The following is a 25,127-nucleotide window of genomic DNA, read 5'->3' as shown; positions in this document are numbered from 1 at the left end:
TGGGGTGTGATTGACACTCCAGAGGGATGGGATGTCATCCAGAAGGACACAGATAGGCTTGAGCAGTGGGCCTAGAACCTCAAGAGGTTCAACAAAGCCAGGTGCACAGTCTTGCACCTGGGTCAAGGCAACACCCACTATCGGTAAAAGCAAGGGGATTAACAGATGGAGCACAGACCTGCTGAAAAGAGTTTGGGGGTACTGGTGGATGGCAGCTGGACATGAGCCAGCAATGAGCCCTCACAGCCCAGAAAGCCAACTGTATCCTGGGCTGCATCAAAAGCAGCATGGTCAGGGTGGTGATCCTGCCCCTCTGCTCTGCACTGGTGAGGCATGGTAGAGACATGGACCTGCTGGACTGTGTCCAGAGGAGGGGCACAAAAATGGTTCAAGGGATGGAACACCGCTCCTCTGAGGACAGGCTGAGAGAGCTGGGGCTGACCAGCACAAAGAAGCAAAGTCTCTGTGAAGACCTGAGTGAGACCTTTCAGTATCTAAAGGGGAGCTATAGGAAAGAAGGGAAAAGGCTCTCTAGTAGGGTCTGTGGTGATGGGGCCATGGGAAGATGATTTCAAACTTAAAGAGGGGAAATTTAGGTTAGATACAAGGAAAAGGTCTTCTGCAGTGAGGGTTCTGAGGCATTGCTACAGGCTGCCCAGAGATGTGGTGGATGCCCCATCCCTGGTCAGTCTGGATGGGGCTCTAAGCAACGTGACTGAACCATAGATCTCCCTGTTCACTGCAGGGGAGTTGGACTAGATGACCCTTCAAGGTCCCTTTGAACTCTAAGGATTCTATCTATGATTCTAAATACAGAGATTTTTTTTCTCTACCTTACTCACTGCCAACACTGCAATCTTGATGTGGCCCAAATATTACATTCTGAGCTGCTGCTTCTAGCATGATCAGGGTCACCAGTGCATTAGTAATGTGGTGAACATGGTATTTGGCAGATTAAGCAGCTTCAGATAGAAAAGGACATTACATCTTTCTGAGCTGTGTAGAATGAAGCTCAGGGTACCTGAGGGAGCAATACAGTCCTAGTCATTAGGCTAGGTCATTAGGAGAGGGAGAAGGAAGTGGCATCTTACAGGTCTCTAGTTTTTGTTAGCTGTATCCCAGGCACATCAGTTCTGCTCACCACATTTAAAGAGGTTGGCTGGTCCCTGATCTTCAGTTCTGATGCCAACCTAAACAAAAATAAAAAATAAAAAAATAGCAATTTCAAGAGTGTCTGAATTTTATTTGAACAAGTGCTGAAAGGCTCAGCCAGAAGGAGGCAAGTGTATAGGTGGAAAACAGCTGCACATCCAGCACTGAGGCCACAAGACTATCCGGAAGATAATTTTTTTCCCTTAAAAAAAAAAAATAATAATAATAATAAAGGAAATACAGTACGGAAAGTCCTAGTTAGTTCAATTAATTATCCACTGACCATTTACTTAAGAGACCTAGTTACAAATATATCCTCATCACAATGACAGGAAATCTATCTGAAAAGTCTGCAAAAAGGCTATTAATGAAGAGAGTTTCTAATGCCTATAAGCTGAAATACCTTTTCGCTCCTTTCGCCAGTAGTTCCTGTGGGTCATTTCTGGGGTCAGCAGTGGTGTGTACTGTGAAGTCTCTGCTAGTGCTGGAGAAGAAAAAAAAAAGAAGAAGAAGAAAAAGAGTACTTCAGTATTGTCAATCTTTTATCCTTGAACGGTACACTAGAGGCTGACATTTAATACCCTAAGGATATAGATGTTTGAAAGCTGGTTATTGTAACAAAGGAAACCATCCAAACTCTGCAAGACCGAATGGATCAGATAAAGCTGACACTGAGATAAATCTGTTTTACATCCATTCTTGCAAAAGTTTTGCTAATCTATGTAGTTATAGCTTTCTGGGAGCAAAAGGAGAGCGAGGGAAAAAAGAACCCTACGTTACAGGAAGTCAACATCTTGCCCCTGTTTGTAATCTCCAAAGTGTAAAAGGATGGTCAGAGAACATTTTTCTCCTGGATCTTGGGTGTTCTCTCCTAAACAGAGAAGCTGAAGAAAATAATTCAGAAACAGGCATGGATTGTGAGAGAAGGCATGAGGACGAACACGCATGTTATTTCTGGTTGAACTTCGTGTTAACATAGATTTTGTTTGTTTAACACACAAACTCAGATCCTTCCTAGACACAGACTCTTCTTCCAGTCAGAAACTTTAACACCTACTCTTCATTATCCAGTATTTATACCGCCAGATTGGACTTTCATATGGAAGCCTGGAGCAATGCTGGTACAGATGGCAAGATGACTCTCATGAGATTGATGACTCTAAAGAAATATACAGTATTAAGTCAGAAGGTGCAAATGTTAACATTCCAGTGTAGAAAAGAAATATTCCTTGCATACACTTCCCAGGTTTGTTTTCTCATGCGTTACAAAGAGAAAGAAAAAGCCCTCGACACACCTCATAGCTGGCAAACGAATGATAAATTTACTTTAGTTTCTTTTGTATGTCAACTGTTCATGCCTCAGGTACTTAACCTTTACTTTAAAAACATGGTTCAGATCCTAGCCTTGAAGGTGGGTGGGAAGGGGGGGGGGATGGTATTCCTGTAAATGTTTCTTTTAACAAAGGCAGTACTATAAGAAGGTTTAGTGGTGAGACTCTGAATGGTATTTATTGTTTCAGATTTCAGGGCTTCCATACATCTGCTGCCTGTCAAAGGCAGATACCACATTCATAAAACAAGTGCCCTGTCTGGGGAAAAAAAAATTAAATAAATAAAAATAAAAATAAAAAGAGAAAAGAAGAGCAGAGAGAGAGAAAAAAAGAAAAAGGACTCTGTAGCTCAACCTTCAGGATTATGCAAGATGGAAAGCTGCAGGAAGTGGAAGTTCTCATTTGCTGTAAAGGCGATCAACAAATTAGAAATCTTTTCTTATGAGAGGGAATGGAAATCTAACTTTTCCACATTTTGAGGCCCTGATTCAGCAAACCACTTTAAAAACCAGCCCTATTCATAAAAAGCTCTTAAACATGTTCTTATACCTCTCCGTCCTCAGCAAAGTGCTTAAGAACTTGCTTAGCTGAAGTAGAGCCTTAAAGAACCATTTATATTTACACAAACTAAGCAGCTCATTTTACCAGGCCCATTACATGATTTCTGACTTTATTAGGTCTGGAATGTATATTTCACCCATGGTGAGAAACATGCTCATTCATTTCTTATGATATCATAGTCTTCTCCATGGTAATCTGGTGCTATGTGAGGAAAAACAATAGAAGAGAAAACTTTTCATGCTGAGATGAAGACGGATAAGGAATTATGTTCAGCCGGGTGGGAGAATATATAAGAAGAACAAAAACACAGAGCCCCTGATTCTGAGGATCTGATTTATTTAGTATCTGGCATTGGCCATAAAGTGTGGGCAATGAAAAGAGGAGCTGACCTCAATGCCTCCTGAGCAGCAATCAGAAATTCATTTCAGTGTGCGAGCATTTAATTAGCTTCACTGAGTTTACAAGACCTTCAGTCATTTTAAGATACTCCAGGCAACTACCCCACGCATAACATTGCTCTGAATCTGGAATGCCAGCCACTTAGGAAGAATGTCTGGAGATTTTTAATTGAAGGGGACTCCTTTGTTTTTATATCCGTTTGATGTGCCATTACCATTTCCTTCGCCACAAATTTACACCAAGGGACGCAACTAGTCCAAACAATCGGTTTAATCAGTAAATTACAGCAAACCTTCAAGAAAGTTTAAGGTTGTTCTGTGTTTAGGAAAAGTCAAATAGCGCCATTAAATTTTTAGAGCTAATCTAATCGTTATACAGTGTAGTCACTGCACCATGTTAGGTATCTGGGGAGAGGACCTGAAATTCATTTGCTGCACGCATTTATTGCATGCATGCAATAAATATATATGAAGTGGGATTAAATAACAAGAGGCAATTATTAATTTTATCATGGCTTCATGAGGTCTGTATATCAAGCTCCTCTCCCTGGCAAGGATGAGGAATTGCTAAATACAGTTAATTTCTGGGTTGATCTTATTTATATCCTGGACACTAATCCCCTTCATATATCTCATGCTCTTCCTTCTTCTCAGAGATACTGTCCCTCAGTGACCCCCTCCTAGCATTTCATTAAATGCCTTCAGCCTCAGTAAATTACAGCACTTTAAAAACATTGAGTTTAGCATATAAAAAGAGAGAGAGTTTCTGTACACTGCCATGGGATAAGGTGCAGCGAAAATCCCATACAAGCTGAACTGTACTTCCTAATCAAATGGGTGTAACAGATGGCTGCTAGAGCAAGCCATCACAATGGAAATATCTGCAGTTCTCATGGTAACGGAATCTGCCAGGTCTGAGGGATTTGCTGTTTTCCAGGACATCTGAGCTGCAATCTCTTTCGAGCTGTCTAGCAGTCTCAGTCTCTCTCACTCTCTCAGCATGATGGAGATAGAGTTGAAAGGTGGAGCCTGATTTTGCATTCCAGCTGTGATTAAAGACATGCACACACAAACGCACACATGCACACACGCGTACACGGAATCAGTAGCACTGCATATTCATTATGCTATCTAGAACCTCATTAACCGCTCAGGCAGAACAGGAAGGAAATTTTAATATGCCTTCTTCTTTAAGGAGAAAAATAAAGAAGTATAATGGGGGAGAGGAGGGAGAGAGGAAGGTAGCAATGTAGATGGGGAATTAAGATGCATGAGACGTACCTTTTAATAAAGATGCGGAGCAAAGTAAAAACTAGCAGTTATTTCCATTTCATGGCAGTATGTCAAGATGACTTAACATAACAGGACAAAACATCTGGCCTGAAAAAGAAAAAAAGAAAAAAATCATGATGTCAAATTTCCAAAACATAATATAGAATCTATGGAAGAAGAAAAAGAAGAAGAAAAAATAGCACAACTGTGTACCTTAATACTAAGTGAAAGCATGTGACAGACTTCCTGGTACCATATAATTAGAAAGGTGATCCTTCTCATAAGGTGTAGGATAGCATAAAGACAACGAGCTTTAATTATAAATCTAAAGGTCTGGGTTTAAACCCATAGGGCTCTGTTAAAAGGTTCTTATATTTCTGCATGCAATTCAGAATCATCAGCAGGAAGAAAATAATCATTCATGAGACTGTTTTATTAAAGTCTTTTTCATCAAATCCCTATCAATTTAAAGAAATAAGGAGTATACTGCCTTCTGTGCTATACTACCTGCTAGAAAGCACACAGAGGGCTGATTCACAGCTGCCTATTCTCTTGGGCATTTGAGCCTGAAGATCAGACAACATGTAAGAATTCAGCCGTGGCTCAAAATGGAAACAAAGAGGACCATTCTTAAGCAATATGAAATGAAAAACTACAGGCTGTAGACCGTAGCCCTTAGCATGCTGATCCAACACATTGTCCTTGAGGGCACTACAGTTAAATACATATGACAGCCAAAGAGATGGGAAGAATGCTTTCCAGAATAAAATGACTGGACCTCCTTTTTTTTCATGATGTGGAATAAGCGAGGCAACATAAGCTCCTAAAGTACCCACTCGAGAACAGGGTATTGTAAGATGGTATTGTCTACCTATCATGCAGCATTGAAGAACATTTTATGTGACCTTTTCTAAAACCCGAACTGCTTTTACCACAACTCTATTCCACTGCAGCAACGATTTAATTTAATTCTTAAGTTGTGCTGGTTAGTTTCGAATAGATATATAGAGTTCAGTTACAACAGTGCTGTATTACACCTTAAGGGACCTCCAAACATGTTAGCTAGTTAGAAATAACTGCCGTTGCCAAGTGAAGGTATCTGCAACAACAGCATAATAGTGATAATAGTTTGCATTTATATTGAGACTTAAGCAGCAAAACACTCAACAATATGAGGGACACAGTCAGCCACCTCTGCTCTCAGTAAGAAATGCCTCAATTCATAAGCAGTTCCTCCAGGTTCAATAGGGCTTGTCATGTTGTGAGGTGCAGAGGTACTTAGCATGAGTAAGCAGCGCCCAAATCCACATCTACTTCCTGCAGCCCTTGTGCAAAATAAACAGTGCTCTCACTCCTTCACTTGACTAGGATAGGCAGACATCTCCGGAGTGAACTCTGACTGATTTTCAGAAGAATGTCACATTCAACTTCATCAGTAGAAGACTAGAGATTTTTTCTTAAAACACATGCACAACAGGAAGAGCGGTGCATAGTTTTTACCTTTTAATAGAGAAAAAGCAGCTCTGAGTGGGACTGAGGGCGCAACAGAAGATGAAGAGGTAGTTCTATTCATCATCATGTTATCTGGGCCACTCTGTGCCCGTATTTAACCACAAAGCCAACTGAGATCATCAGTGCCATGGGCACACATAGTATTTCTTTATTTTGCACTCAGCATTATCTAGGCGAGCGTTCTGCAAACGCAAACACAGACAAGATTCCTTAAGAATTCTCAGCTTGGAACACATCCAGCGTTAACAATGATTTCTGTAGGAACCACCCCAGCTTCTGCAATGACACAAGCAATCAAAAACCACTTTTATGCATTCTTACATGATAAAGAAATTCTTCACGTAATTGCTGTTCAATGTTGCATCACTGCTGATGTTGATTAAGAGGTTGCCCTGCCCCTTACTGAACAGTTTGTTGCAAGCTTTGAGTCAGATTAGATCCTATGAAAGACGAAACCACTGCTGCACAGTGTGATCAATGTTGCCTATAGCCATGGAGCTTAACACAGTGAATTCACTCATTCCTGCGGTCTATTTGCCGTTCCTCAAACAGCTAATCTTAGCACACTCATGCAGAACACAAGTGTATCTGCAAAGATGTCTTCTCTCTAGACACCATGTCCTTCCGGGCATGCCAAACACTGGTTTGGTAAGTCACCTTTGCCACAGTGTGCCAGTGTCTCCAGCCCACTCTTTCCCAGCTGGTACTCTTATGGACTTATTTGGTCCATCTAGCAATGTAGACCACACAGTCTACACATTCCTGATGTACTCTTCCCATATGAGAGCATTCTTCCTCAGAGATCAGGACAGCAAGCAAATATCCCTGACAACCATCTGACCTTCAATAACATAGCAAGCTCCCACAGAGCTCCCAGGTATCTGGGACCTGAAGTGGTTCTCCTGTGTCCAACCTTAATCATGCCTTCCTAAAACACTGTCCTGTTTAAAACCTCTTACGCTCTTTCAGTTAAGCCAATTCCCAAGTATGTTTCTGATTCAGGAGAAATAGCAAGTCCAACAGACTTCACAGTATCCAGTAAAGCTGTAGCAGCCCTCAGTAATACTCCATGGTGGTGCTTATTCATACTGAAGACAGGTCAGAGGCTTGTCTTTACATTTTGGGGCATGCTTATGATGATGCCTCTAAAAGCTGAAGCTCTGAGAAGTCCTGCATTGGGTATACAGTTTGTTTCAGTCCAAGGCTGCTCTTGGTCCCCAGCTGACTCCAACCCAGGCAGAAAAATTATTGTAATGTAGAATTAGCTGAGTGGTGTGAGCTGGTATCATAGAACTCTGAAATAGACCCTCATGCTATTTCAGTTCTAATTGGGCTCTTTGCTGCCTGGTTAGCAGACACTTTTCAATCAATTGCTGCATTTGTGCTGACAACACTGGATTTCAAGAGTTGCTCTTGTCATTTCTGTGACCTCCATCTTCCATTATTCTTGCTTTCTGGACAGGAGCTAAGGGACCTTGTTTCTAACACAGCCATGAAGCTGGGAAGAAATCTTTCCCTACCCAACAGTCTCAGATTCCCAGCTGCTACGGGGAGCATATTATGAACCTGCCACTGCACATCAGTAGAAGATCTGACCTATAGTACTTACATGCCAATGGATTGCTGGGATTTGGCATTGTAATGATAACAAAAAAATACCTAAACGTCCCCTTTCACCTAAAGTTGGTCCTTCCTAGCAATTTCCTGCAGAGACCCTAGACCCCAAATTCCTCAGCTCAGTGAGTCTTTCCCATCCCCTGCAGGGACTTAACACACTTCACATACCACAGCAAATCTGCTCCAGTCAATCAGCTCCTGCAGCTCCCTGCAGGCTTCCAACACCTGCTAACAGGAGGGGACAACAGAGGAGTCCTGCCCCACCCCTTCACACATAGTATTGCCTTATTCTTCAAAAATACTGCTCAGAGCATGATGCTCTACCACAGGTTACTCCTATAAATACACTGCACTTTCAGAGGGAGGAAGTGAGTGTGCTGTAGTAAATATTTTAGCAGTGAAGTGGCATGGGCTTCTTAATGCTTGTCATTTTTCAATATAAGAAGCGCTCCATCAGAAGGTGCTCTGTACTTGAGGGAGAAAATGTGAATTCTAACAATAACAGGACAGCCAGCAGCCAACACCTTATCAGTATTGGCTTTCCTTGAAACATGCTTGGTTCTTCCTCCACTCCACCAGCTAACGTTCAGGAAGCAGTTGATTTAATAAGAAGGTTCATAATGTCAAGTTACAGACACCTCAAGAGGGAAACTTAGGAGAGCATAATCGGCAAATCAACAAATTAAAAAAATATCTACACTATATCCAAGATTAAGAAAAAAAAAATAATGTTTTTCTCTGTACATTAAGCTCTGTGAAGGTGAAGGACTGGTTGGAAGGATGAAGGCACAAAGGAGCAAAGCGTGGTCTGGACACCAGTGTCCAAGCATGGGTCAGGTAGTGCAGGCTTAGGGATGGACCACCATCACTAGCAGTTGCTCTGTGGGGATAAAACTGATGGCTGAGCACAAAAATGCAGTCAAGACTAATTAGGACTGCCTAAAACAGGGACAAAGAGAAGGACCATATTTTACAGCATGCCTGCAGCCCAGACTGAAGAGCTCCATGGCAACATGCAGGGATCTGTTATTCTTCCATTTATTCTCAAGTGCAGCTCCTGGCATTGATGCGATCTCTATACCATGAGGCAGGAAGGATCTTTGCTCCTCTTTCTGCGCAAGCTACCAAGCTGCAGCTCTTTCCTCAGCCTTATCCATCCTCATGGCTGGAGGGCTGTAAGGCTTTGAAAAACTGCTCTGGGATCCCCTGAATGAAATACAGGAATTTCAAGGTTGATTTCTGCATGGCACTGAAGATTTCATTTTCTGTTGCAAGTGATGAACATTTCTGTCCCCAGTCCTGCGCTGTGCAAAGACATGCCCATAGGTTTAATTTCTAGAAATGAGGCATTTCACAGGCTTGTGTGCACATGCACACATACACACAGAACAGAAAAACTCCTGGTGCAGAAATAGTTCCATTCCACACATGTTCTATTGCATCAGTTTTTAAGCTACTGCAATGACTGCTACAAAGATCATACCATATGTCCTCTACATAATGGAAGAGAAGAACAAATCAGGGCTGTGGCAAGCACAATATTTCATTCTTTACTTCACATACTCAGCAGACTTTGTAATCAAGCTTCCTCACTTGAAGACACCCTTCCTGCAAGTATGGAAATGGGCAGCGTCTGTTTCTGGGATTTGTGAAATGTCATCTTATCAAAGCTGCTATAAAAGAGACAGGACAGACTGTCACCTGACTGCAGAACGGGAGATGTGTTCTGTTGCTTTCCTGCAGAGGTGACCTTGGACCTCTCCTTCACTTCCAAAGCTTTATCTGTCTTGATCATTTAGATGCTAAGTTCGTAGGAGGAACAGAGAAATATTTTTTTACTGTATGTAGAGCGTATGGCACAATGACTCCAGCTCAGGTGAGGTAATGTGTCTGTATAAATACTTTCTTCTTCTTCTTCTTCTTTTTTTTTTTTTTAATGTGAAGCTTAAAACATCTGCAAAAACATTAGAAGAGGGATAGGCACACTGCATAGTAACACAATGCAGCTGACAACTAGCTGATCTAAGATTACTTGAAGTTCCCTTGTACGCTGTTCTTCCCGTCGCTCATCCGTAATGTCGTTTGGTCAAATTCTATACAGATGTGGCACAATGCAAAACAAACAGCTGTGGTTCGGTTCAAAAGGAGCATGGAAGGCACAGGCCCTCCCAGCAATGCCCGGAGGAGAGGCAGAAAAGGGCCACTTCCAGGAGGAAGCGTGAAGAACTCACACAATTCCAAGGACTGCAGTTTTGCCTAAGATCTAGGGAACAATAAAGAGCAAGAGAGCACACTGAAGGACATATCCTTTTTCTTTTTTTTTTTTTCTTTCTTTTTCCGTATCCTTTACAACAAATAAACCTATTTCAATATTTGGCAAGGTGACAGAGTCTAAAGGGAGCAGGAGAAATAATTGATATGTGCAGGAGAAGAAAGTGCAGTTCAGAAGAGGCAAAGAGGCAAATTTACTCCATAAATAAGAGATTTGTACTGAGAAAAACAGACTGTTAGGTTTACACCTGAAATCAAATCATGTTTAATGGATTACATGAACACTATGGGGGGGGGGAGGAGCCACTGTAAGTCTCAGGCTCTGTATTGTGGAAGCAACAAGATTTTCTTCTGACCTCACTTTTGTCAGCTTAAATCAACAAAGAGATCATGGTTTACTCTTGGTAAGCTTAACTTTCCATAACAGCAAGGTTTTTTCCATGTATTTGAATGTTCCTCTGCTCTCAACTGGAAGAGGATGCTGGATTGTTTAGAAACCAGTTTCCTCTGGGTCTCGGTTCCTGTTGTGCATAGCCATTTTCCAGAGGTCTTAATATACATTCACCCTACATGGACACAACAAAAGGAAAACACTTGTCACCTGAACAAGAGGCTCTGAAGGAACAAAATCATCAGGAATGAGAGCAGAGAATCCAAACTTCAAGTAGTTGGCACTTCTGGTCCAATTTATCAGGCATGCTTAAGTATTTACATTTCCCATCTGAATAGCAGTCCACATTGTTGTAGCTCACAGGAGGGTTTTTGGCTTTTGCCAATTTAAATAGAATGATTCAAAACTGAATCATTTCCTCCAATTTAATTTCATAGCTGAATGCAAACTATAGCAAGATTGGGCCACAAGCAGACAGAACTACCTCCAGAGGGCTACCTAACTTTCCAGGCTGCTTCAGCTGGAACCCCTAACTGACTAGAGTAGGTTTTGTCAGTAGCATGGCATGGAAATAGTCATGCAGGAGATGGGCAGTGACCACCAGCAGTGGAACCAGAGCAGGAATTGTGTGGCAAGTGGTGTTTTCATGTAATGTCAGAGAAGAAGGGGATGCTTTCCAAGTTCTCAGTACCTCAGATCTTGTAGCTGAAGATCAGTATTGCAGAGATAGACAGAGAGGGGAAGAGACAATCAGCAAATGGAAAAGCAATTGCAGCCTGCCACATACACAGCAAAGGGAAATCAAAGCCTGCCATGTTCTGAAATCTTATACACCAAGTCAGCTAGGATGAGTGTGTCCTGAAAAGGGCAAGCCTGCTCAACATCCTCCGCCCATCGCCTTCCAGAGCTGAAGCACCTGCATCTGGAATGCTTTGTCCTTATTAGGCTCATTAAAAGCTAACTGGCATTTACAGCTCATGTCAGGATGAGGTGTCAGCAGGAGTGAGAACCCTGTAAAATGTGTGTATGACCAACGTGCTATAGAACAGCCTCCGTTCTTCAAGAGACGCATGCTATCTGCCTCAGACTTAAGCGTAGGTAAGGGATGCGTTGTCTCATCCACCACATGCAGAACCTGAGCCACGAAGCAGTTTTGGGGTGCTGAAGAACCTTTTGAGAAAGCAGCCACTGAACCACACCTCAGCAGTAATAAGCTCTGTCGAAAGGCTGAAGTTTCAGTCCAATGTAATGTGCCTTTAAAAAGTACCATGTCTACACTACTGTATTGCTTACTTTCTGAAGCTAAGCCAGAGGGATGTACATAGTAAGATCTTTGTCTCATTTCAGGGAGGATACAGGATAAAGATTCTGTGCCAGTAATCTTCCCTGGATTAATGGTTTCTCTTTTATCTGCTGTATTTCTGCTCAGATGTCTTTGCTCTGAATGAGTCAGTGGAATGCAAATGATGGGTACAGTCAGTCTGAAAATATTTAAATCTAGCTTTGCACTGCACTGCAGGTTTGTGGAAAAAAAAATACATATATATAAATATACATGCTGAAGAAAGGGCAGATGAAAATTACAGATATATCAATAAGGCAAAAAATAACGCGGTGGGTCAAATTGACAAGAGATTCGTTTTTTCTGTTTCTTCTTCTTTTGATTTTTTTTTTCTTCAAAAAGATCGGCATTTAGATGCCTGCTATGAATGGTAGAAGAAAATCTGCAACGCTCCTTTTCTAAGCCTCAGACGCTAGACAAAAATGCATCTGTGGGAATAGGAACCTGATTTTATTTAGGCTGCTAAATGCCCAATCTTCATTATCCCAACAAGTGTGTTCCTAAAGATAGGACTCCTTTAATCCTGACAAAGAAGAAAGCAGACAGTCCAGGCATGATTTCTTTGGATTTTCTTCCTTCCCTTTTTCTATGATATACTTCAGTTTATTTATTTCGCTGGGATATGGTTCCTCTCCTCTTCTGCTTAGGGTACAGTTTCCACTAACCTATAGAAACTGTAATCCATGAGCACAGTAACCTATAGAAATTGCAATCTATAATCCGTAGTTAGAAGGGGATTCAGTATTGCAGCTCTGTTTGAGAAGCCAGGAGAGAACCCATGGGTCTTTGTCATGGGCTTCAGCAGGAATCATCCTCAAATGGCAGCTGCTGACAGAGTTTTTACAGACTATACATACCTAAATGACAGCACAGAATGTCTCCAAAAGCTTTTGTGTACTGCAGTAGGATGATGGAAGGAGGAATGGGAAGGGAAGCAACAACATGTCAAGTTAGGGAACAACTGGATAACTTACTGGGCTTTTGCAATTTCTGTGGGGGCTAGCTTTGATAGACTGTACATGTTCAGTACCTGTCCTGGAAGCAGTTTCCTGATTTAGACTATTATGAAGACTAAAATCCGCAGGAAGAATGAAAACAGCAGCCTTAACCTGGTAACTCCTACTTAACAATAAATCAAATAATATCACAAACTGTGCAATCAAGATAATTTGCAACAGACTATTAAGCCCTCTAGCCTATCATAAAAAAAAAAAAAAGGAAGAAAGAAAGAAAAAAAAACCCCACACACAACAAAAAAAAAAACCAAAAACACCAAGAAAGACTATCTCTGAAAGGGCTGCCTACAAATCCAGCTGCAAAAACAAAACAAAGACTCATATCATCTACCAATCCGTAAGGGACTTAAGAATTAGTCAACAGGAGCAGTTTTCCTTTATCAAAAAACAAGTTATTTTGCTGGCTTTGAAATTGAACGCTTGTCTTCTATATTCTTATACATTGTCCTTAAAATGCAATTTTTAAAAAAAATATTGCATTTGATTTTCAATCTCTTTTAAAAATATGTTTTACTTTACCATAGCCTTGGTTTTCAGGATAGAATATCAACCGTGTTCTGTTGTTCTGTTACTTTTCAATTAGAAAATACAGAGAATTCATGAAGAATAGAAGCCTCCTACACCAGCAGTTTTCTAGAACACCCTTTTTTTTAAATGATAATCTGTTGACAAAATATACTTTTGGGAAGAATTTCCAGCAGTTCCATAAAATAATCTATTTTCTAGCTACCATTTTCTTTAAATGTCACACAAAAAATAGTCCTGCCCCAACAAGAACAGATTATTTCAGTTCAGGACATTCTGGTTTCAGGCTGTTGATGAGGCTGCTGGTATACTGAACACAAGGAGCACTGCATCACCTCAGAAGTTGGGTGTGATGCAACTCCCATATGATGCCTCGACAAACTCATACAAAGAAATACAAAACTACGCTCTGGTCTTGTTGTGCTGTGATTGATGATTGCCTAGCAATGCCCAGAACTTCTTCCACCTCTACATGAATGATTTATGTCTAAGGTACTTCTAGCAGCTTCTGAAACTTCTGAAGATATTCATATGAACCATGGATCCAGGACAGCTTAGGCACAAAAACAACGATAGATCAAAACCCATCTTCACTAGCTATGCTTGCCTTGCAGTGGAATAATATAGCAATTTTGCGGGGAATTATTGAAAGATAGGAATCTCAATGGCCATTTTTTACATTAGAGACAAGCTAATGATGACCTTCCTTCACAAAACTGTTCACAAACAGGGAGCTCAGGATCCACCGTCATTACACACCAAATTAAACTGACGACTGGTCCCTGCTCTTGCAAGGCATCTGAATGACTTCCCCATCTATCTCCACAATTTCACTGATCTCACATCAGCTTCAGGTGGGTAAGGCTCTGCTGGGTGAGCAGGGAGCTCACAGCTGAGTCTCAAATTTATACTTGAGATGGATTTTATCTGCTTCCTATGTTTTCCTGAAAACCACTTATAAGGCAAGATTCACTTAAGCTTACAAGACTTCTGATGCCCATGAGCATCTGCTTCATTTATAGCTAAGAAAATGAGATGGCGTTTGGTTAACTTGCAGCCAAATTCATGTGTCAGACTGCTGTTTCACCATACTGGTGGCCAGACTTCCACTGTCGGAAACCCAATATGATCTCTGTCTTGTGATTTGTATAATATTTACAGCATTACAGAAATGCGCAGTAGAAATGCAATGATTATTCTTATCTCTTCGGGAAGACTGCATGCATTTTCCTGCCTGAGATCATCTTCTCTGGGGACCCATTTAAAATAAAACCACTGCGTTCTGAAAACGTGTCTTCAGCATGAGATCTGAGTATTTTCTGTCTTGGCCATAATAAAATGCAAGAAATTGAATCAAAGTATATTCCTAAAACTATATACTTCTCTCGCATGCTTCTTGAACTTTCCTACACAAATACAAGGCCTGGAAGATGACAGATTTCAAACTCATTATATAGCATGAAACAACGTTTAGAAGCACAGTGCATAACACAGCAACTCTACAAACGCATCCAAACAAACAGAAAATTAACCTTTCATGGCTAAGGGAGCACATTTTTTAGGCCATTTTTCAACATAATCATTTCTTTACAGAAGGCAGCCTATATGCTATTAAGCAGTTCCTAGAATCCTAGGTCAAACAAAGTGAGAAATGAATAGGTCCATTCATGCTTCAGACAGGATAATTCTGGTAAAGCTGGTGCTGACAGTGTTAAAGAGGAGTGATGGAGGAGTCTGGCCTTGTTGTCATTCTAATTGTGACCATGAGTGACAAAAAATGTATTCCCTTTGCCAGAGGACTGATCTTTCAGATTTGTAAAATCTAAACTGTGCTCATGTCACTTGAAATTCAAGGGAGAGAAAATTCATGCAGTTCAGTAAATGCTTTGTTTGAACCTGCAGTGACTGTGGCATGGCAAAACTCAAGAAAGGGTTAGTAATTTTAAGGTGCTGAAATAAGAAAAAAAGTAGTATCACAGCGTGAAGCTGACCTCAGGTCTTGCCCTTTTACTGTCCCTGCTTCCAAATTCCTCGGTGACCTTGGCTCAATAAACTAACCTCTACCTATTGTGGGTCCTCACCTGCATGCAAGAGCGCAGCCCTCACCGTACAGGAGGGTCTGGATCACAAAGTCATTTGGTGCATGCTCATATCCTCCTTGTTCTGTGAAAGGAACCTCTGGAGGCAGGAGGCTTCTCCAAATAACGCTGCAGGACAAAGAGCACAAAGCAAGAAGACTAACACAGCTATCACAAGGAATCAGGAAAACTGTCACAGACTAAACCCTGTTCTCAGGTACAACATCCTTCTTCGTCATCCCTCGCTTCAAATCATGCTGAGTACCAGAGAAACATTTTTCTCACCCAAACAGAATATCATTTTCCTTAGAAAGGAACTAAATCCAATGAATTAAACATTACCATTCATAACAATAAAGGGAAATTAGTACCCCCTCTGACTTTCTTCTTCAGCAGGGCAAGGTAGGGACTTCACCCCAGACAGACAACTGAAATAGCTCCCATAGGTATTTCCTACACCACTCCTTCAGAGGGACCATATTAAAAATAAACTAACGCTGTAGGCAGCTTCGGAAAATGACTTCAATGGTATTTATTGCTTTGATAGGGTCAGTGCACAGTATGTGCATGTTGCCTTTTAAACATATGTTTCAGGCAAAGAATCAAAGCTAATTTCAGTGTGTGAAAAGCAAGCAGATTTCATTACTGATTGTGACTTTAACTTCAAAATGATAAGGATGCTGGATGTAGGTTCTCAAAACTGAATGTCCAAATGGGAATTTATGATGTAGAACTTCAGTTTTATCATCCATGGGCTTCAATACCAAAAGAAGAAAGAAATTCTTTGCTAGCAGTATTTTCACAGTTAACCCATAAGCCAGCTGCCTATTTTTCCCTCTCCTCTAATTCTCCCTGCAGCTATTTCCTCTCTGTAACATGTTAAAGCAAGAATGGCCATTGGCACTAACCATTTTTGGCATCCAAGTAGTGGATATGAAAGAGATCTGGAATTTTTTCTACCAGCACTATACAGTCCCACTTTGACTCCTCGAAGAAGTGTCAGCAGAATTCATAACAAACTCAATACAATCTGAGTTACAAAGTGTAATAAAAGGCCTGCTGCTAAGTCTTCTTCCTCTTCTTCTTCTTTTTTTTTCTTTAATGAGGATTCTTCTCATATTATTAAATCAGATCTAGTCCTCAACTTCAGGTGGCCGCCTGTAATAATCTTCCTACAAGGTATATGGAAGGAGATGGACCTGAAGAATTATTAAAAGGCTGCAGGCATAAACAACAAAAAGCGAATGATGCAGGGTTTTCCCAATGTTCTGCAGAAAATCAGTTCCAGGATAGATTATCACTAGTGGCAAAAGCCAGAAGGTGTAAACCTATAGCCTAAATACAGACCTCTAACTCGGGCTTAGATACCTAAAGTAACCAATCTTGCCGTGAGATACTCTGCGTATATATTTAACTTTAAAAGCAAATGTAGTTCATTCACTGCTGAAGATAGAGAGCTTAGATATCTATAAAAGTGCTTAAATGTATAATTGACATGTATAAAAATTCGTACACATATTAAATTAGTAAGTAAATATACGTATGTATACAAGCTTCTGTATACTACTGAATCAAGGCTAAAAAGAGTCTAATTTGCACAATGAGTAAGCAGCCACATCTTCACTTTGAGTCAAAGAAAAGTGCAAGATTTTGAAAATAATCAACTCTTCTTTTTAATGCTCCTGACTAAGGATACAGATGTGCACTGCCTGCTTTGCGAGGCTTTGTCCAGGTCTGTGTAACAGCACCACACTTCCCTAGGTTCAAATGACACCTCTGAAACAACTGAAGCAGTAAATCATGCCTCTTTATTATCATCTCAACAAGAATGATAACAACCTCCTCTGCTTGGTGAAATACCCATGGGAATTTCACCCGATTACATGAGGATAACGTATCTTTCATGACTTTAGCTGTCTGTCTACCATTTCCATTGTATACTTGGTAGTCAGTCACAAAGGACACAATCCAGTGAAGGAAAATGTATAGATGAGGGGCTAGCCATTTCAAGAGTGGAGAAAGGGAGGTAGAAATCGAAGGAAGAAAGGAAAGGATGACACAGTGCAATTGCTCAGCTTAGGAGCACAGCTGCTTAAACAACTGAATAGCAATCAATGGGTTAGTATTCAATCCAAGTTTAGATCACACTGAAATCTATTAGAATACTGCATATAATGAATGACTCTTACTTATTTGGTATTCTATCTTGGAATTAATCAGCCCAGTTGTTATGCAGCAAAAATAAATAAATAAATAAATAAATAAATAAGAATCAGTTGGGTAGACAGGCCCAAAAACAAGAAAAACAACCACCTTGATTTCCCTGGTGGCTAACAGCCTGACAGTACTCAACAACACATGCTGAAATTGAACACAGTGAGAAACAATGCAAGTTAGAGGTTTCTCGGCTGTTGGGGCAACAGCCCGGTCTGCGTGTGTGCACAGCCTGCCCCATCCCTTCCCGTCGGGCTCTTACGCGCTACTCGTAGAGTTGTACCATCTGCTGGAGCACAATTCAGAGGTAGCTTTAAAATGATGATAGCTCTGGGAAATGATAATCACTGGGTCATAGAAAGCTGTACTGCAGCGTATAAATAAGATAACTGAAAGTGCTGAGCAGGGCATGTTTGCATTATGAAATGTATTTCCCTTTTTCCTGTATAAAACCTGTCTTGACAGCACGGGGAATGCAGCAGGATTGAAAACCAGAAGGAAAGCAACACTGCCCCAAGAAGCTGCATAAAGGAGGAGGGGGATGGAGGAATGGTAAGCTGTAGTATTATTGACTGAGGAATGATAAAAGAGGAAGGAATTCAACAGTTACATCTATTTCACTTGGTGCAATGGAATGAGATCAAAGGCTTACTTTCACATTAGCACAGAATAATGCATACTCTATAAATGATGCAAAGCTAGGCCACATTCCCAAGATGTGACAATGCCTCAAGATGCCCCTCTGCTAAGTTCAGGTCAAGGCAACGGGCTCCTGCATATGGAATTCTTTTTCAAAGCACACAAACGTAGCTAAACCATTGGGCATGGAGACCAACAACACTCAGGACAAGTATGATGCTCTCCATTGGCTTCTGCATTTCCACAGACAATATTGCAAATTTAGGCAATTTTCATTCACTCGCAGAATTTTTTTTCAATACCTTCTGATCTTTCAAGGCACCCTGACAGTCCACCCAAGCACCACGAGAAGCTCAGACTGAGTAACTGGATTTTGTTTTATTTGAAAAACAATGCTGTGGAGGAGAGCATCAAAAGATAAGCCACTCACATTCCAGAGATGTGGCTCAGTCCCTGCTCTGCATTGGCAACCTCTGCTCTTCATCAGTCCATTTGGGACAGTCCCTTTAAAGACCTCAGAGAAAGAACAATGCCAAAAGCTTCTTAATTTTTCTCTCTCTTTCTTTCTTTCCCTTTCTTTCTTTCCCTTTCTTTCTTTCCTTCTTTCTTTCTTTCTTTCTTTCTTTCTTTCTTTCTTTCTTTCTTTCTTTCTTTCTTTCTTTCTTTCTTTCTTTCTTTCTTTCTTTCTTTCTTTCTTTCTTTCTCTCTCTCTCTCTCTCTCTCTCTCTCTCTCTCTCTCTTTCTCTCTTTCTTTCTTCATGTAATACATTTGTCAAAGCCACCTAAAGATTCAGATCTGGTTGGATCTTGGTTTCCGTGCCATCTAGATATCGTGGATATCTTAATGAAAATACCATCAGGACACATCTGTATCTGAATTCCTTTAAGAAAACTTAACCTCTGGGACTCTGTTTCCCATTAGTTACATGGAGATGAATAATTATTTTCCCTCACCTGTCACGGTTTGGTTAGTGCAGGGATGCGTTGCCATACCAACAGCGATCCAGCCCGGCGGTCGGACAGGGCTGGAGTGCGGAGGTGCGGGCTGCCCCGGCCACGCACAAACCCTCCTCGCTGTCCCTCCTCCCTCGCTCCCCACTGCCTCTTCCTGGAAGAGAAGCAGTTTCTCTTTGTGAGTGAGCACAAAGGGGAAGAAAGAAAAGGAATTGTCCATCAAGCTCAGCAGAGCCTCGGGGGCTTTCAGCAGAGGACGCCACAGCCTATGAGGAGCGCCAGGCGCAGCGAAGGCTAATTTTAAAAGGACAGTTCAACCCCAGCTCCACTGAACTGCCTCCAGCGGTCCCCAGCCTGTGAAGAACATGTGGCACCAAAAGGCTGGCTGACATTTTCCCATCTTTTGCCATCCACGGGCAGACGCAGCTTCAGACTAAGCGGAGAGCGAAGCCCCGCGCTGCTGGCAGGCACCGCTGCGCTGCCCGGCGTGCACCCAGCATTGTGGCACCACCAGTCTGGTGATCTGCTGTGTCCTCCCGGATGTGCCAAGAGCATGAGTGCAATCTCTTCAGGGGAGATATTCAGAGAGAAACCCAATCCCTGCCAGACTGTAAATTCTCCAGATACAGACAGGGGCTCTAGCCAGTACTGGACGAAAACTCATGCCAGTGTCAAACCTGGGTCTCATCCCAGACACCCTTCTCAAGACATCCAAACTGAACAGGGACTGGCAGTAAGCACAACTGAACAAGCTGCTCGTGAGACAGCTGATGAGACTGCAAAGAACACAAGAGGAAGCCCCAGAAATCACAGCTAAAGATAGATGCAATAAAGCTGTGTTTGTAATTACATATACATGTGTGTGAATGTACATATTAATTAATAGAAGAAATGCAATAAAAACTTCTCGTTACCTTTTTCTCATGGTATAGGAACAAGACAAGGAACAGCAAGGGAAGAGAAGTGAGAAGAAAATGGAGTTTGGTGATGTGAGGACTATTGGTGTAGTTTAGGGCCTTCCCCTACCTGCATCAGTTTCCAGTGCTTTTGTATTAACAAAAACACAGCTAACACATCTCTCCACCTTCTCCTTGCTCCTCACAACCCTTTCTCTTAATCTCCCTTTGACTTAAGGTGTTTTCCATTCACCTGTCTTTCACTCACTTGACAGATAGCCTTCCATTTAGCTCTTGATCTACAAAGCCAGTCTGGAACATTTCACCATCCTCCCTCCCTTAGGTGCCCTAATTTTTAGACTGCAATCACAGAATCATAGAATCATAAAATCAGAGAATCATAGAACCATAGAACAACTTGCGCAGGAAGGGACCTCAAAGTTCACCCAGTCCTAAACCCCTGGTGGCTGTCCCCCACCAGCTCAGGCTGCCCAGGGCCCCATCCAACCTGGCCTTGAGTGCCTCCAGGGATGGGGCAACACAGCTTCTCTGGGCAGCTGTGCCAGGGCCTCATCACCCTCAGAGCAAAAGAGTTTGACATGGATAACACAATAAGAGTTAGGTCCACAGAGAAATAAAATTATATGCCTAAGTACCTTTTTAGACTGGACATCTAATCATGTTTACTCTTTATGGCCTGAAGACTCCCTCCTACCTTGCTCACATTCCTCTGAAAGAGCCTTCTAGATGCAAAAATGTCCACCTCTTCGGAACCTCAAGAGCTCTGATGTGAAGAGGGGGTTAGTGTTTCCTTCGAGATCTTTTTATTGGAATGGTTACACCACTTTTAGAATCTAACCTTCCTAGGAACTCCGAAGTTTGGGTGTCTGGGAACATATCCACGTACTTCTAAAATTCATCACGAACAGGGAAAAAAAAAAAAAAAAAGGGATTTTTTTGAATTATGTTGCTGGCCGAGGAGACTGTAGGGATGAACTAGACGAGCAGATGCAGAGCAGGCATAGACTCCTGCTGTTCTTGGTGCAGCTATGTTTAAGTGAAATCCCTTCAGAAGAAATAATGAAATGGACATCTATGACAGCATCTGGAAGCTATTCCTGGATGTACTTCAACAAGAGCAAATGCATTAGGGTGGATGAGTTGTATTACGGGAAGAGGCAGCAGCAGAGAGGTGGGAGAGTGTGGAGGCCTCAATTAGGGGAAAAGTATTATGAGGAGGAAGAAAGAACAGCAGCAGCCAATCCCAATGACAAAATGGGGAAGCACTGCTGTGGGTCACACTGCTTGTAATCACACCAGCCTGCCTGACTGTATTTCTATGAAGGAATTACACTGGGAACACAGCTGCTATTCTCTGGACTTAAAAAAATATCAATTGTTAAGTTAAAATGAGGGGGAGTAATATATTGTTATAATGAATGAAAATAAAAATGTTTGTGATCAAGTACCATTATCAGGAGAGATGAATGGTTAAACAACAGCCTTAGCAATATCAGAGCAACTTCTCCCTCCAGTTTTCACTTCCTCCTTTACCATTGTGTGCTTAGGAAATAACAGTTATGAAGTTTTTCCATGAATGGCATTAACTGCTGCTTTGTATTGATGCAAAAATATAATAGATTAATACTTTGTCACTGTATTTTCTTTAGCTACACTTTTAAATATCAATAAAAGCTTTAAGAACGTACACTAGGTAATTACTTTCTTGGAAAGTCCATTAGAGTTCCTATGCTTTTACGCCACAGAACAAACAACAAAAGAAAGGTTATAGACCCAAACAGTTTCTGATGTAAAAGCTCATTTTTCCACCACCTTTTCAAAATAAAAAATGTCTTCAGGGAGTAAGAAAAATAGCAATTATGCTGCCAAAGCCAAAGAAACGTTCTCAGTGAGGATGAGAATTGGTCCTTCAGCATTCTCATCTCCTTGCTTTCTCACAGGCATGCCAGAGACACACAACACAGGAAAAGGCCACACATCCATTTGCAGTAATTTCAACACAACTGCAGGTCCCATCCTCACCTCTCCAAACATTCTGGAAAAGCACTTTCTGCACAGTGTGGGGAGGCCTGATGACCTTTACAACACACCAGCTAGCTTCCTGCTCACGTTTACAGCCCCTCCGCTATCAGCAGATAGTGATTTCACACTTTACAGCACCAAGGGCCAAACTGCAACCTTCCTGCTCCTCCAGCAGGCTTAATGCTTTCAGCAGGACATAACCCAGGTTGCCTGATGCTGCTTACTGTGCAACCAACCACATTAGCTTCCTCTGGAAAGAAACACTTCCTGATGATTCTGATTCTCATGCACTGTTCCCCTTCCAAAGGCTTTTTTTACATTGCTTCTGCGCGCAAAAGAGCCGGATCTGAGTGCAACACAAAATTCCTGATGAGGTGCAAAGTAGCGCTTCTGTTTGTGTTTTATCCCTTGGAGTAACACGTCCCAGTGGTGCTCAGCCCTTTCCACTGGACGTGGTAAAGACTTGGAAGACATCCTTGGTGTTGTCTTTCCAGATCTCTGGCAAATGTGTTCCATCCCGCACAGAATGCTCTTTTTATTGATCACAGCTTTTATGGATTTATAGCTGTCTGCATTATGTGCTTCGGTTATTTGCTGTCTCACTGACAGAGAGGGTCAAAATCTTGCAGTTTCTCTTTATACTGCTGCTACAAAAAATTACAAGCATCAGTGGAGGCGGTCCTTTATTTTTATTGGCCTCAATTAAATTTCTTAGGGTCACATCCCAAGCGGAGGGTATAGGTGGAGAGGTCTTAATACGAGCTCAGCGGTATTTGAACCAAAAATGTTCTGGCCTTGGAGACTGTCCTTACCCAAAACTAAACCCTTGTTTGATGCGAAGGCATATCAGAACACCTCCTGTAACATCGCTGTAGGGAGACAAAGGGGTTTCATCTTCTGAAAAGGAAAGAAACCCAGTCTGAAAATATAGCCAACAGCTTTGTAGTTACCATTTTAGTCATATCTGCTAAAACTGAGGATTTTTCTTCCTCTGGGATGAGGACCAACAGTGCCAGCTCTCCATACCAGTGGTTTCTGTAGATGGGCTGTAAGCTCCCTAGGAAACCTGAATGCTCTAGTCACTTCACAGGTACCCCGGTCCTATACAGAAGTGTCAACAAAGGCTACATTACACAGGAGCAAATCAGCGTGCACAAATTCCCTACATGGTGCACCCATTCAGCAGGATCCTACAGCACAGAAGTTTGAAGTACCTGCAGAGGAACAACACTGGCAGCTCCTCCAACAGCCCTGCACACAGACGTCCCTCAGCTCCAACTCTGTGCTCTGACCCACCTCTTCCTACTCTCCAGGTAAAGGTTGTATTTGGTACATCTCACTTCTGTCTCAAGCCCTGGCCAGGTTCAGAGTTAAATCATAGAATCATAGATTCATATAATCGTTTTTGAGTTGGAGTGGACACTAGAAGGCCATCTAGCCCAACTCCCCTGCAATAAACAGGAATACCTACACTCCATCAGGTGCTCAGAGCCCTGTCCAGCCTGACATTAAGTGTCTCCACATCTGAACGCAGTACTCCAGGTGAGGCCTCACCAGCACAGAGCAGAGGGCAGGATCATCTCCCTTGCCCTTCTGACCACACTTCTTTTGATGCAGCCCAGGATACGGTCGGCTTTCTGGGCTATGGGGGCACATTGCTGGCTCATGTCCAGCTGCCATCTCCCAGTACCCCCAGGTCCTTTTCAGTAGGGCTGTGCTCCATCCTTACATCCCCTGACTTGTACTGATAGTGGGTGTTGCCGCAACCCAGGTGCGAGACCTTGCACTTGGATTTGCTGAACCTCATCCTCTGAATTTCTGCCTTCTGCAAAGCATCCCTCCTCTTTGGCAGCATTCCTGCCTGTAGCGAACTTGCTCCATGAGTCCCACTCTGCCATGGTCATCCCTCAGCATAGCTAACCTTTTGCATTTGGAAGAATTACAGCATCTGAAACTTTCACTCCATCTGCCTAAGACATCTCAAAGTACAAATATTAAAAAGAAAACAACAACAAAAAAACCCATTAAAACTAAGATTACCCACCCAACATTTAATAATTAACTGAAATCAGATAAAATCTAGCAAAAAATATACAAGTTTAGATATAAAAAATACATTGATAGTATTTACAAACATATATAAAACAATACATATGCTTATCTATAGCCTTTGGGCTGAAACGGGTGGAAAACAAAGGATTCTCAAGAGCAAAGATGCGATTTGCCTTGTCAGGGTGAAGTGTGCCTCGATGACCATTTACATTTTTCACAATAGAAGAATACAAATGAATCCTCAGCCAGATGCTCTCCTCTCATGAAGCACTGGCTTCTGGGATGTCCATCTACAGTCTTCCTGATCAGGGCAAAGACTTCTACCAATCACAGCAGGCTCTGAAACCAGCTGAAGCCTCTCCTGAAGCACACTTTTGGAAAACCAGCTCATGCACCTGAGCCAAGCTTTTGCCTCCTTTGTTTCTGTTTTGAAATAGCACTTATCTTAGATCCCTAGATGTGTTACGGGGAAGTTATTTTAGACTGATCTTGTTTTAGAACTGCTGAGCACTTCCAGGGCTAGGGAGCAGTTGGGAGCAATTCCGCCAGCATCTGGCCCTGAAAACTGAGGTTCCTCTTAGTGGATTCAACTGGTTCTGCATGTGCTGGGACTACACCATGAGCACAGCCAAAAACCCCTGGATGCTGATAAGCAGGGCTGAGCTATGGTAGCTGCTGTCCGTCAAAAAACACTATGCAGAGCAGCACTGCACTCACAGTGACAAAGGGAGGCAATCTGATTTTCATTTGCCCCACTTCCACACAATGGGAACCCAGCCTGTTTGAGTGTAGAATTCTTGATTTTATGGTAACACAGCCAACAGGAGAATCAAGACGAAAGGCAGCCCTGGACTTTGGCCTCA

The 25,127-nt window shown here is 42.0% G+C and overlaps 1 long non-coding RNA gene across 2 annotated transcripts; it reads right to left on the bottom strand.

Moving 5' to 3' along the window:
- Positions 1–340: 340 nt before the first annotated feature.
- Positions 341–19,424, bottom strand: LOC101750827. Of its 2 annotated transcripts, XR_001464825.4 has the most exons (5): positions 19,274–19,424; positions 4,724–4,822; positions 2,210–2,311; positions 1,556–1,636; positions 341–1,190 (listed from the first exon to the last, which is right to left on the bottom strand). It is a non-coding gene; the product is annotated as an uncharacterized LOC101750827 (long non-coding RNA). The 2 variants fall into 2 exon arrangements; XR_006932455.1 differs by lacking the exon at positions 2,210–2,311.
- Between the last annotated feature and the right edge of the window lie 5,703 nt (positions 19,425–25,127).

The sequence above is a fragment of the Gallus gallus genome, chromosome Z (genome assembly GCF_016699485.2).
Source record: "Gallus gallus isolate bGalGal1 chromosome Z, bGalGal1.mat.broiler.GRCg7b, whole genome shotgun sequence".
In the NCBI taxonomy this organism is placed as follows: Eukaryota; Metazoa; Chordata; class Aves; order Galliformes; family Phasianidae; genus Gallus; species Gallus gallus.
The sequence above is the reverse complement of the archived record's forward strand: the minus strand, read 5'-3'. Positions and strand labels throughout refer to the sequence as shown.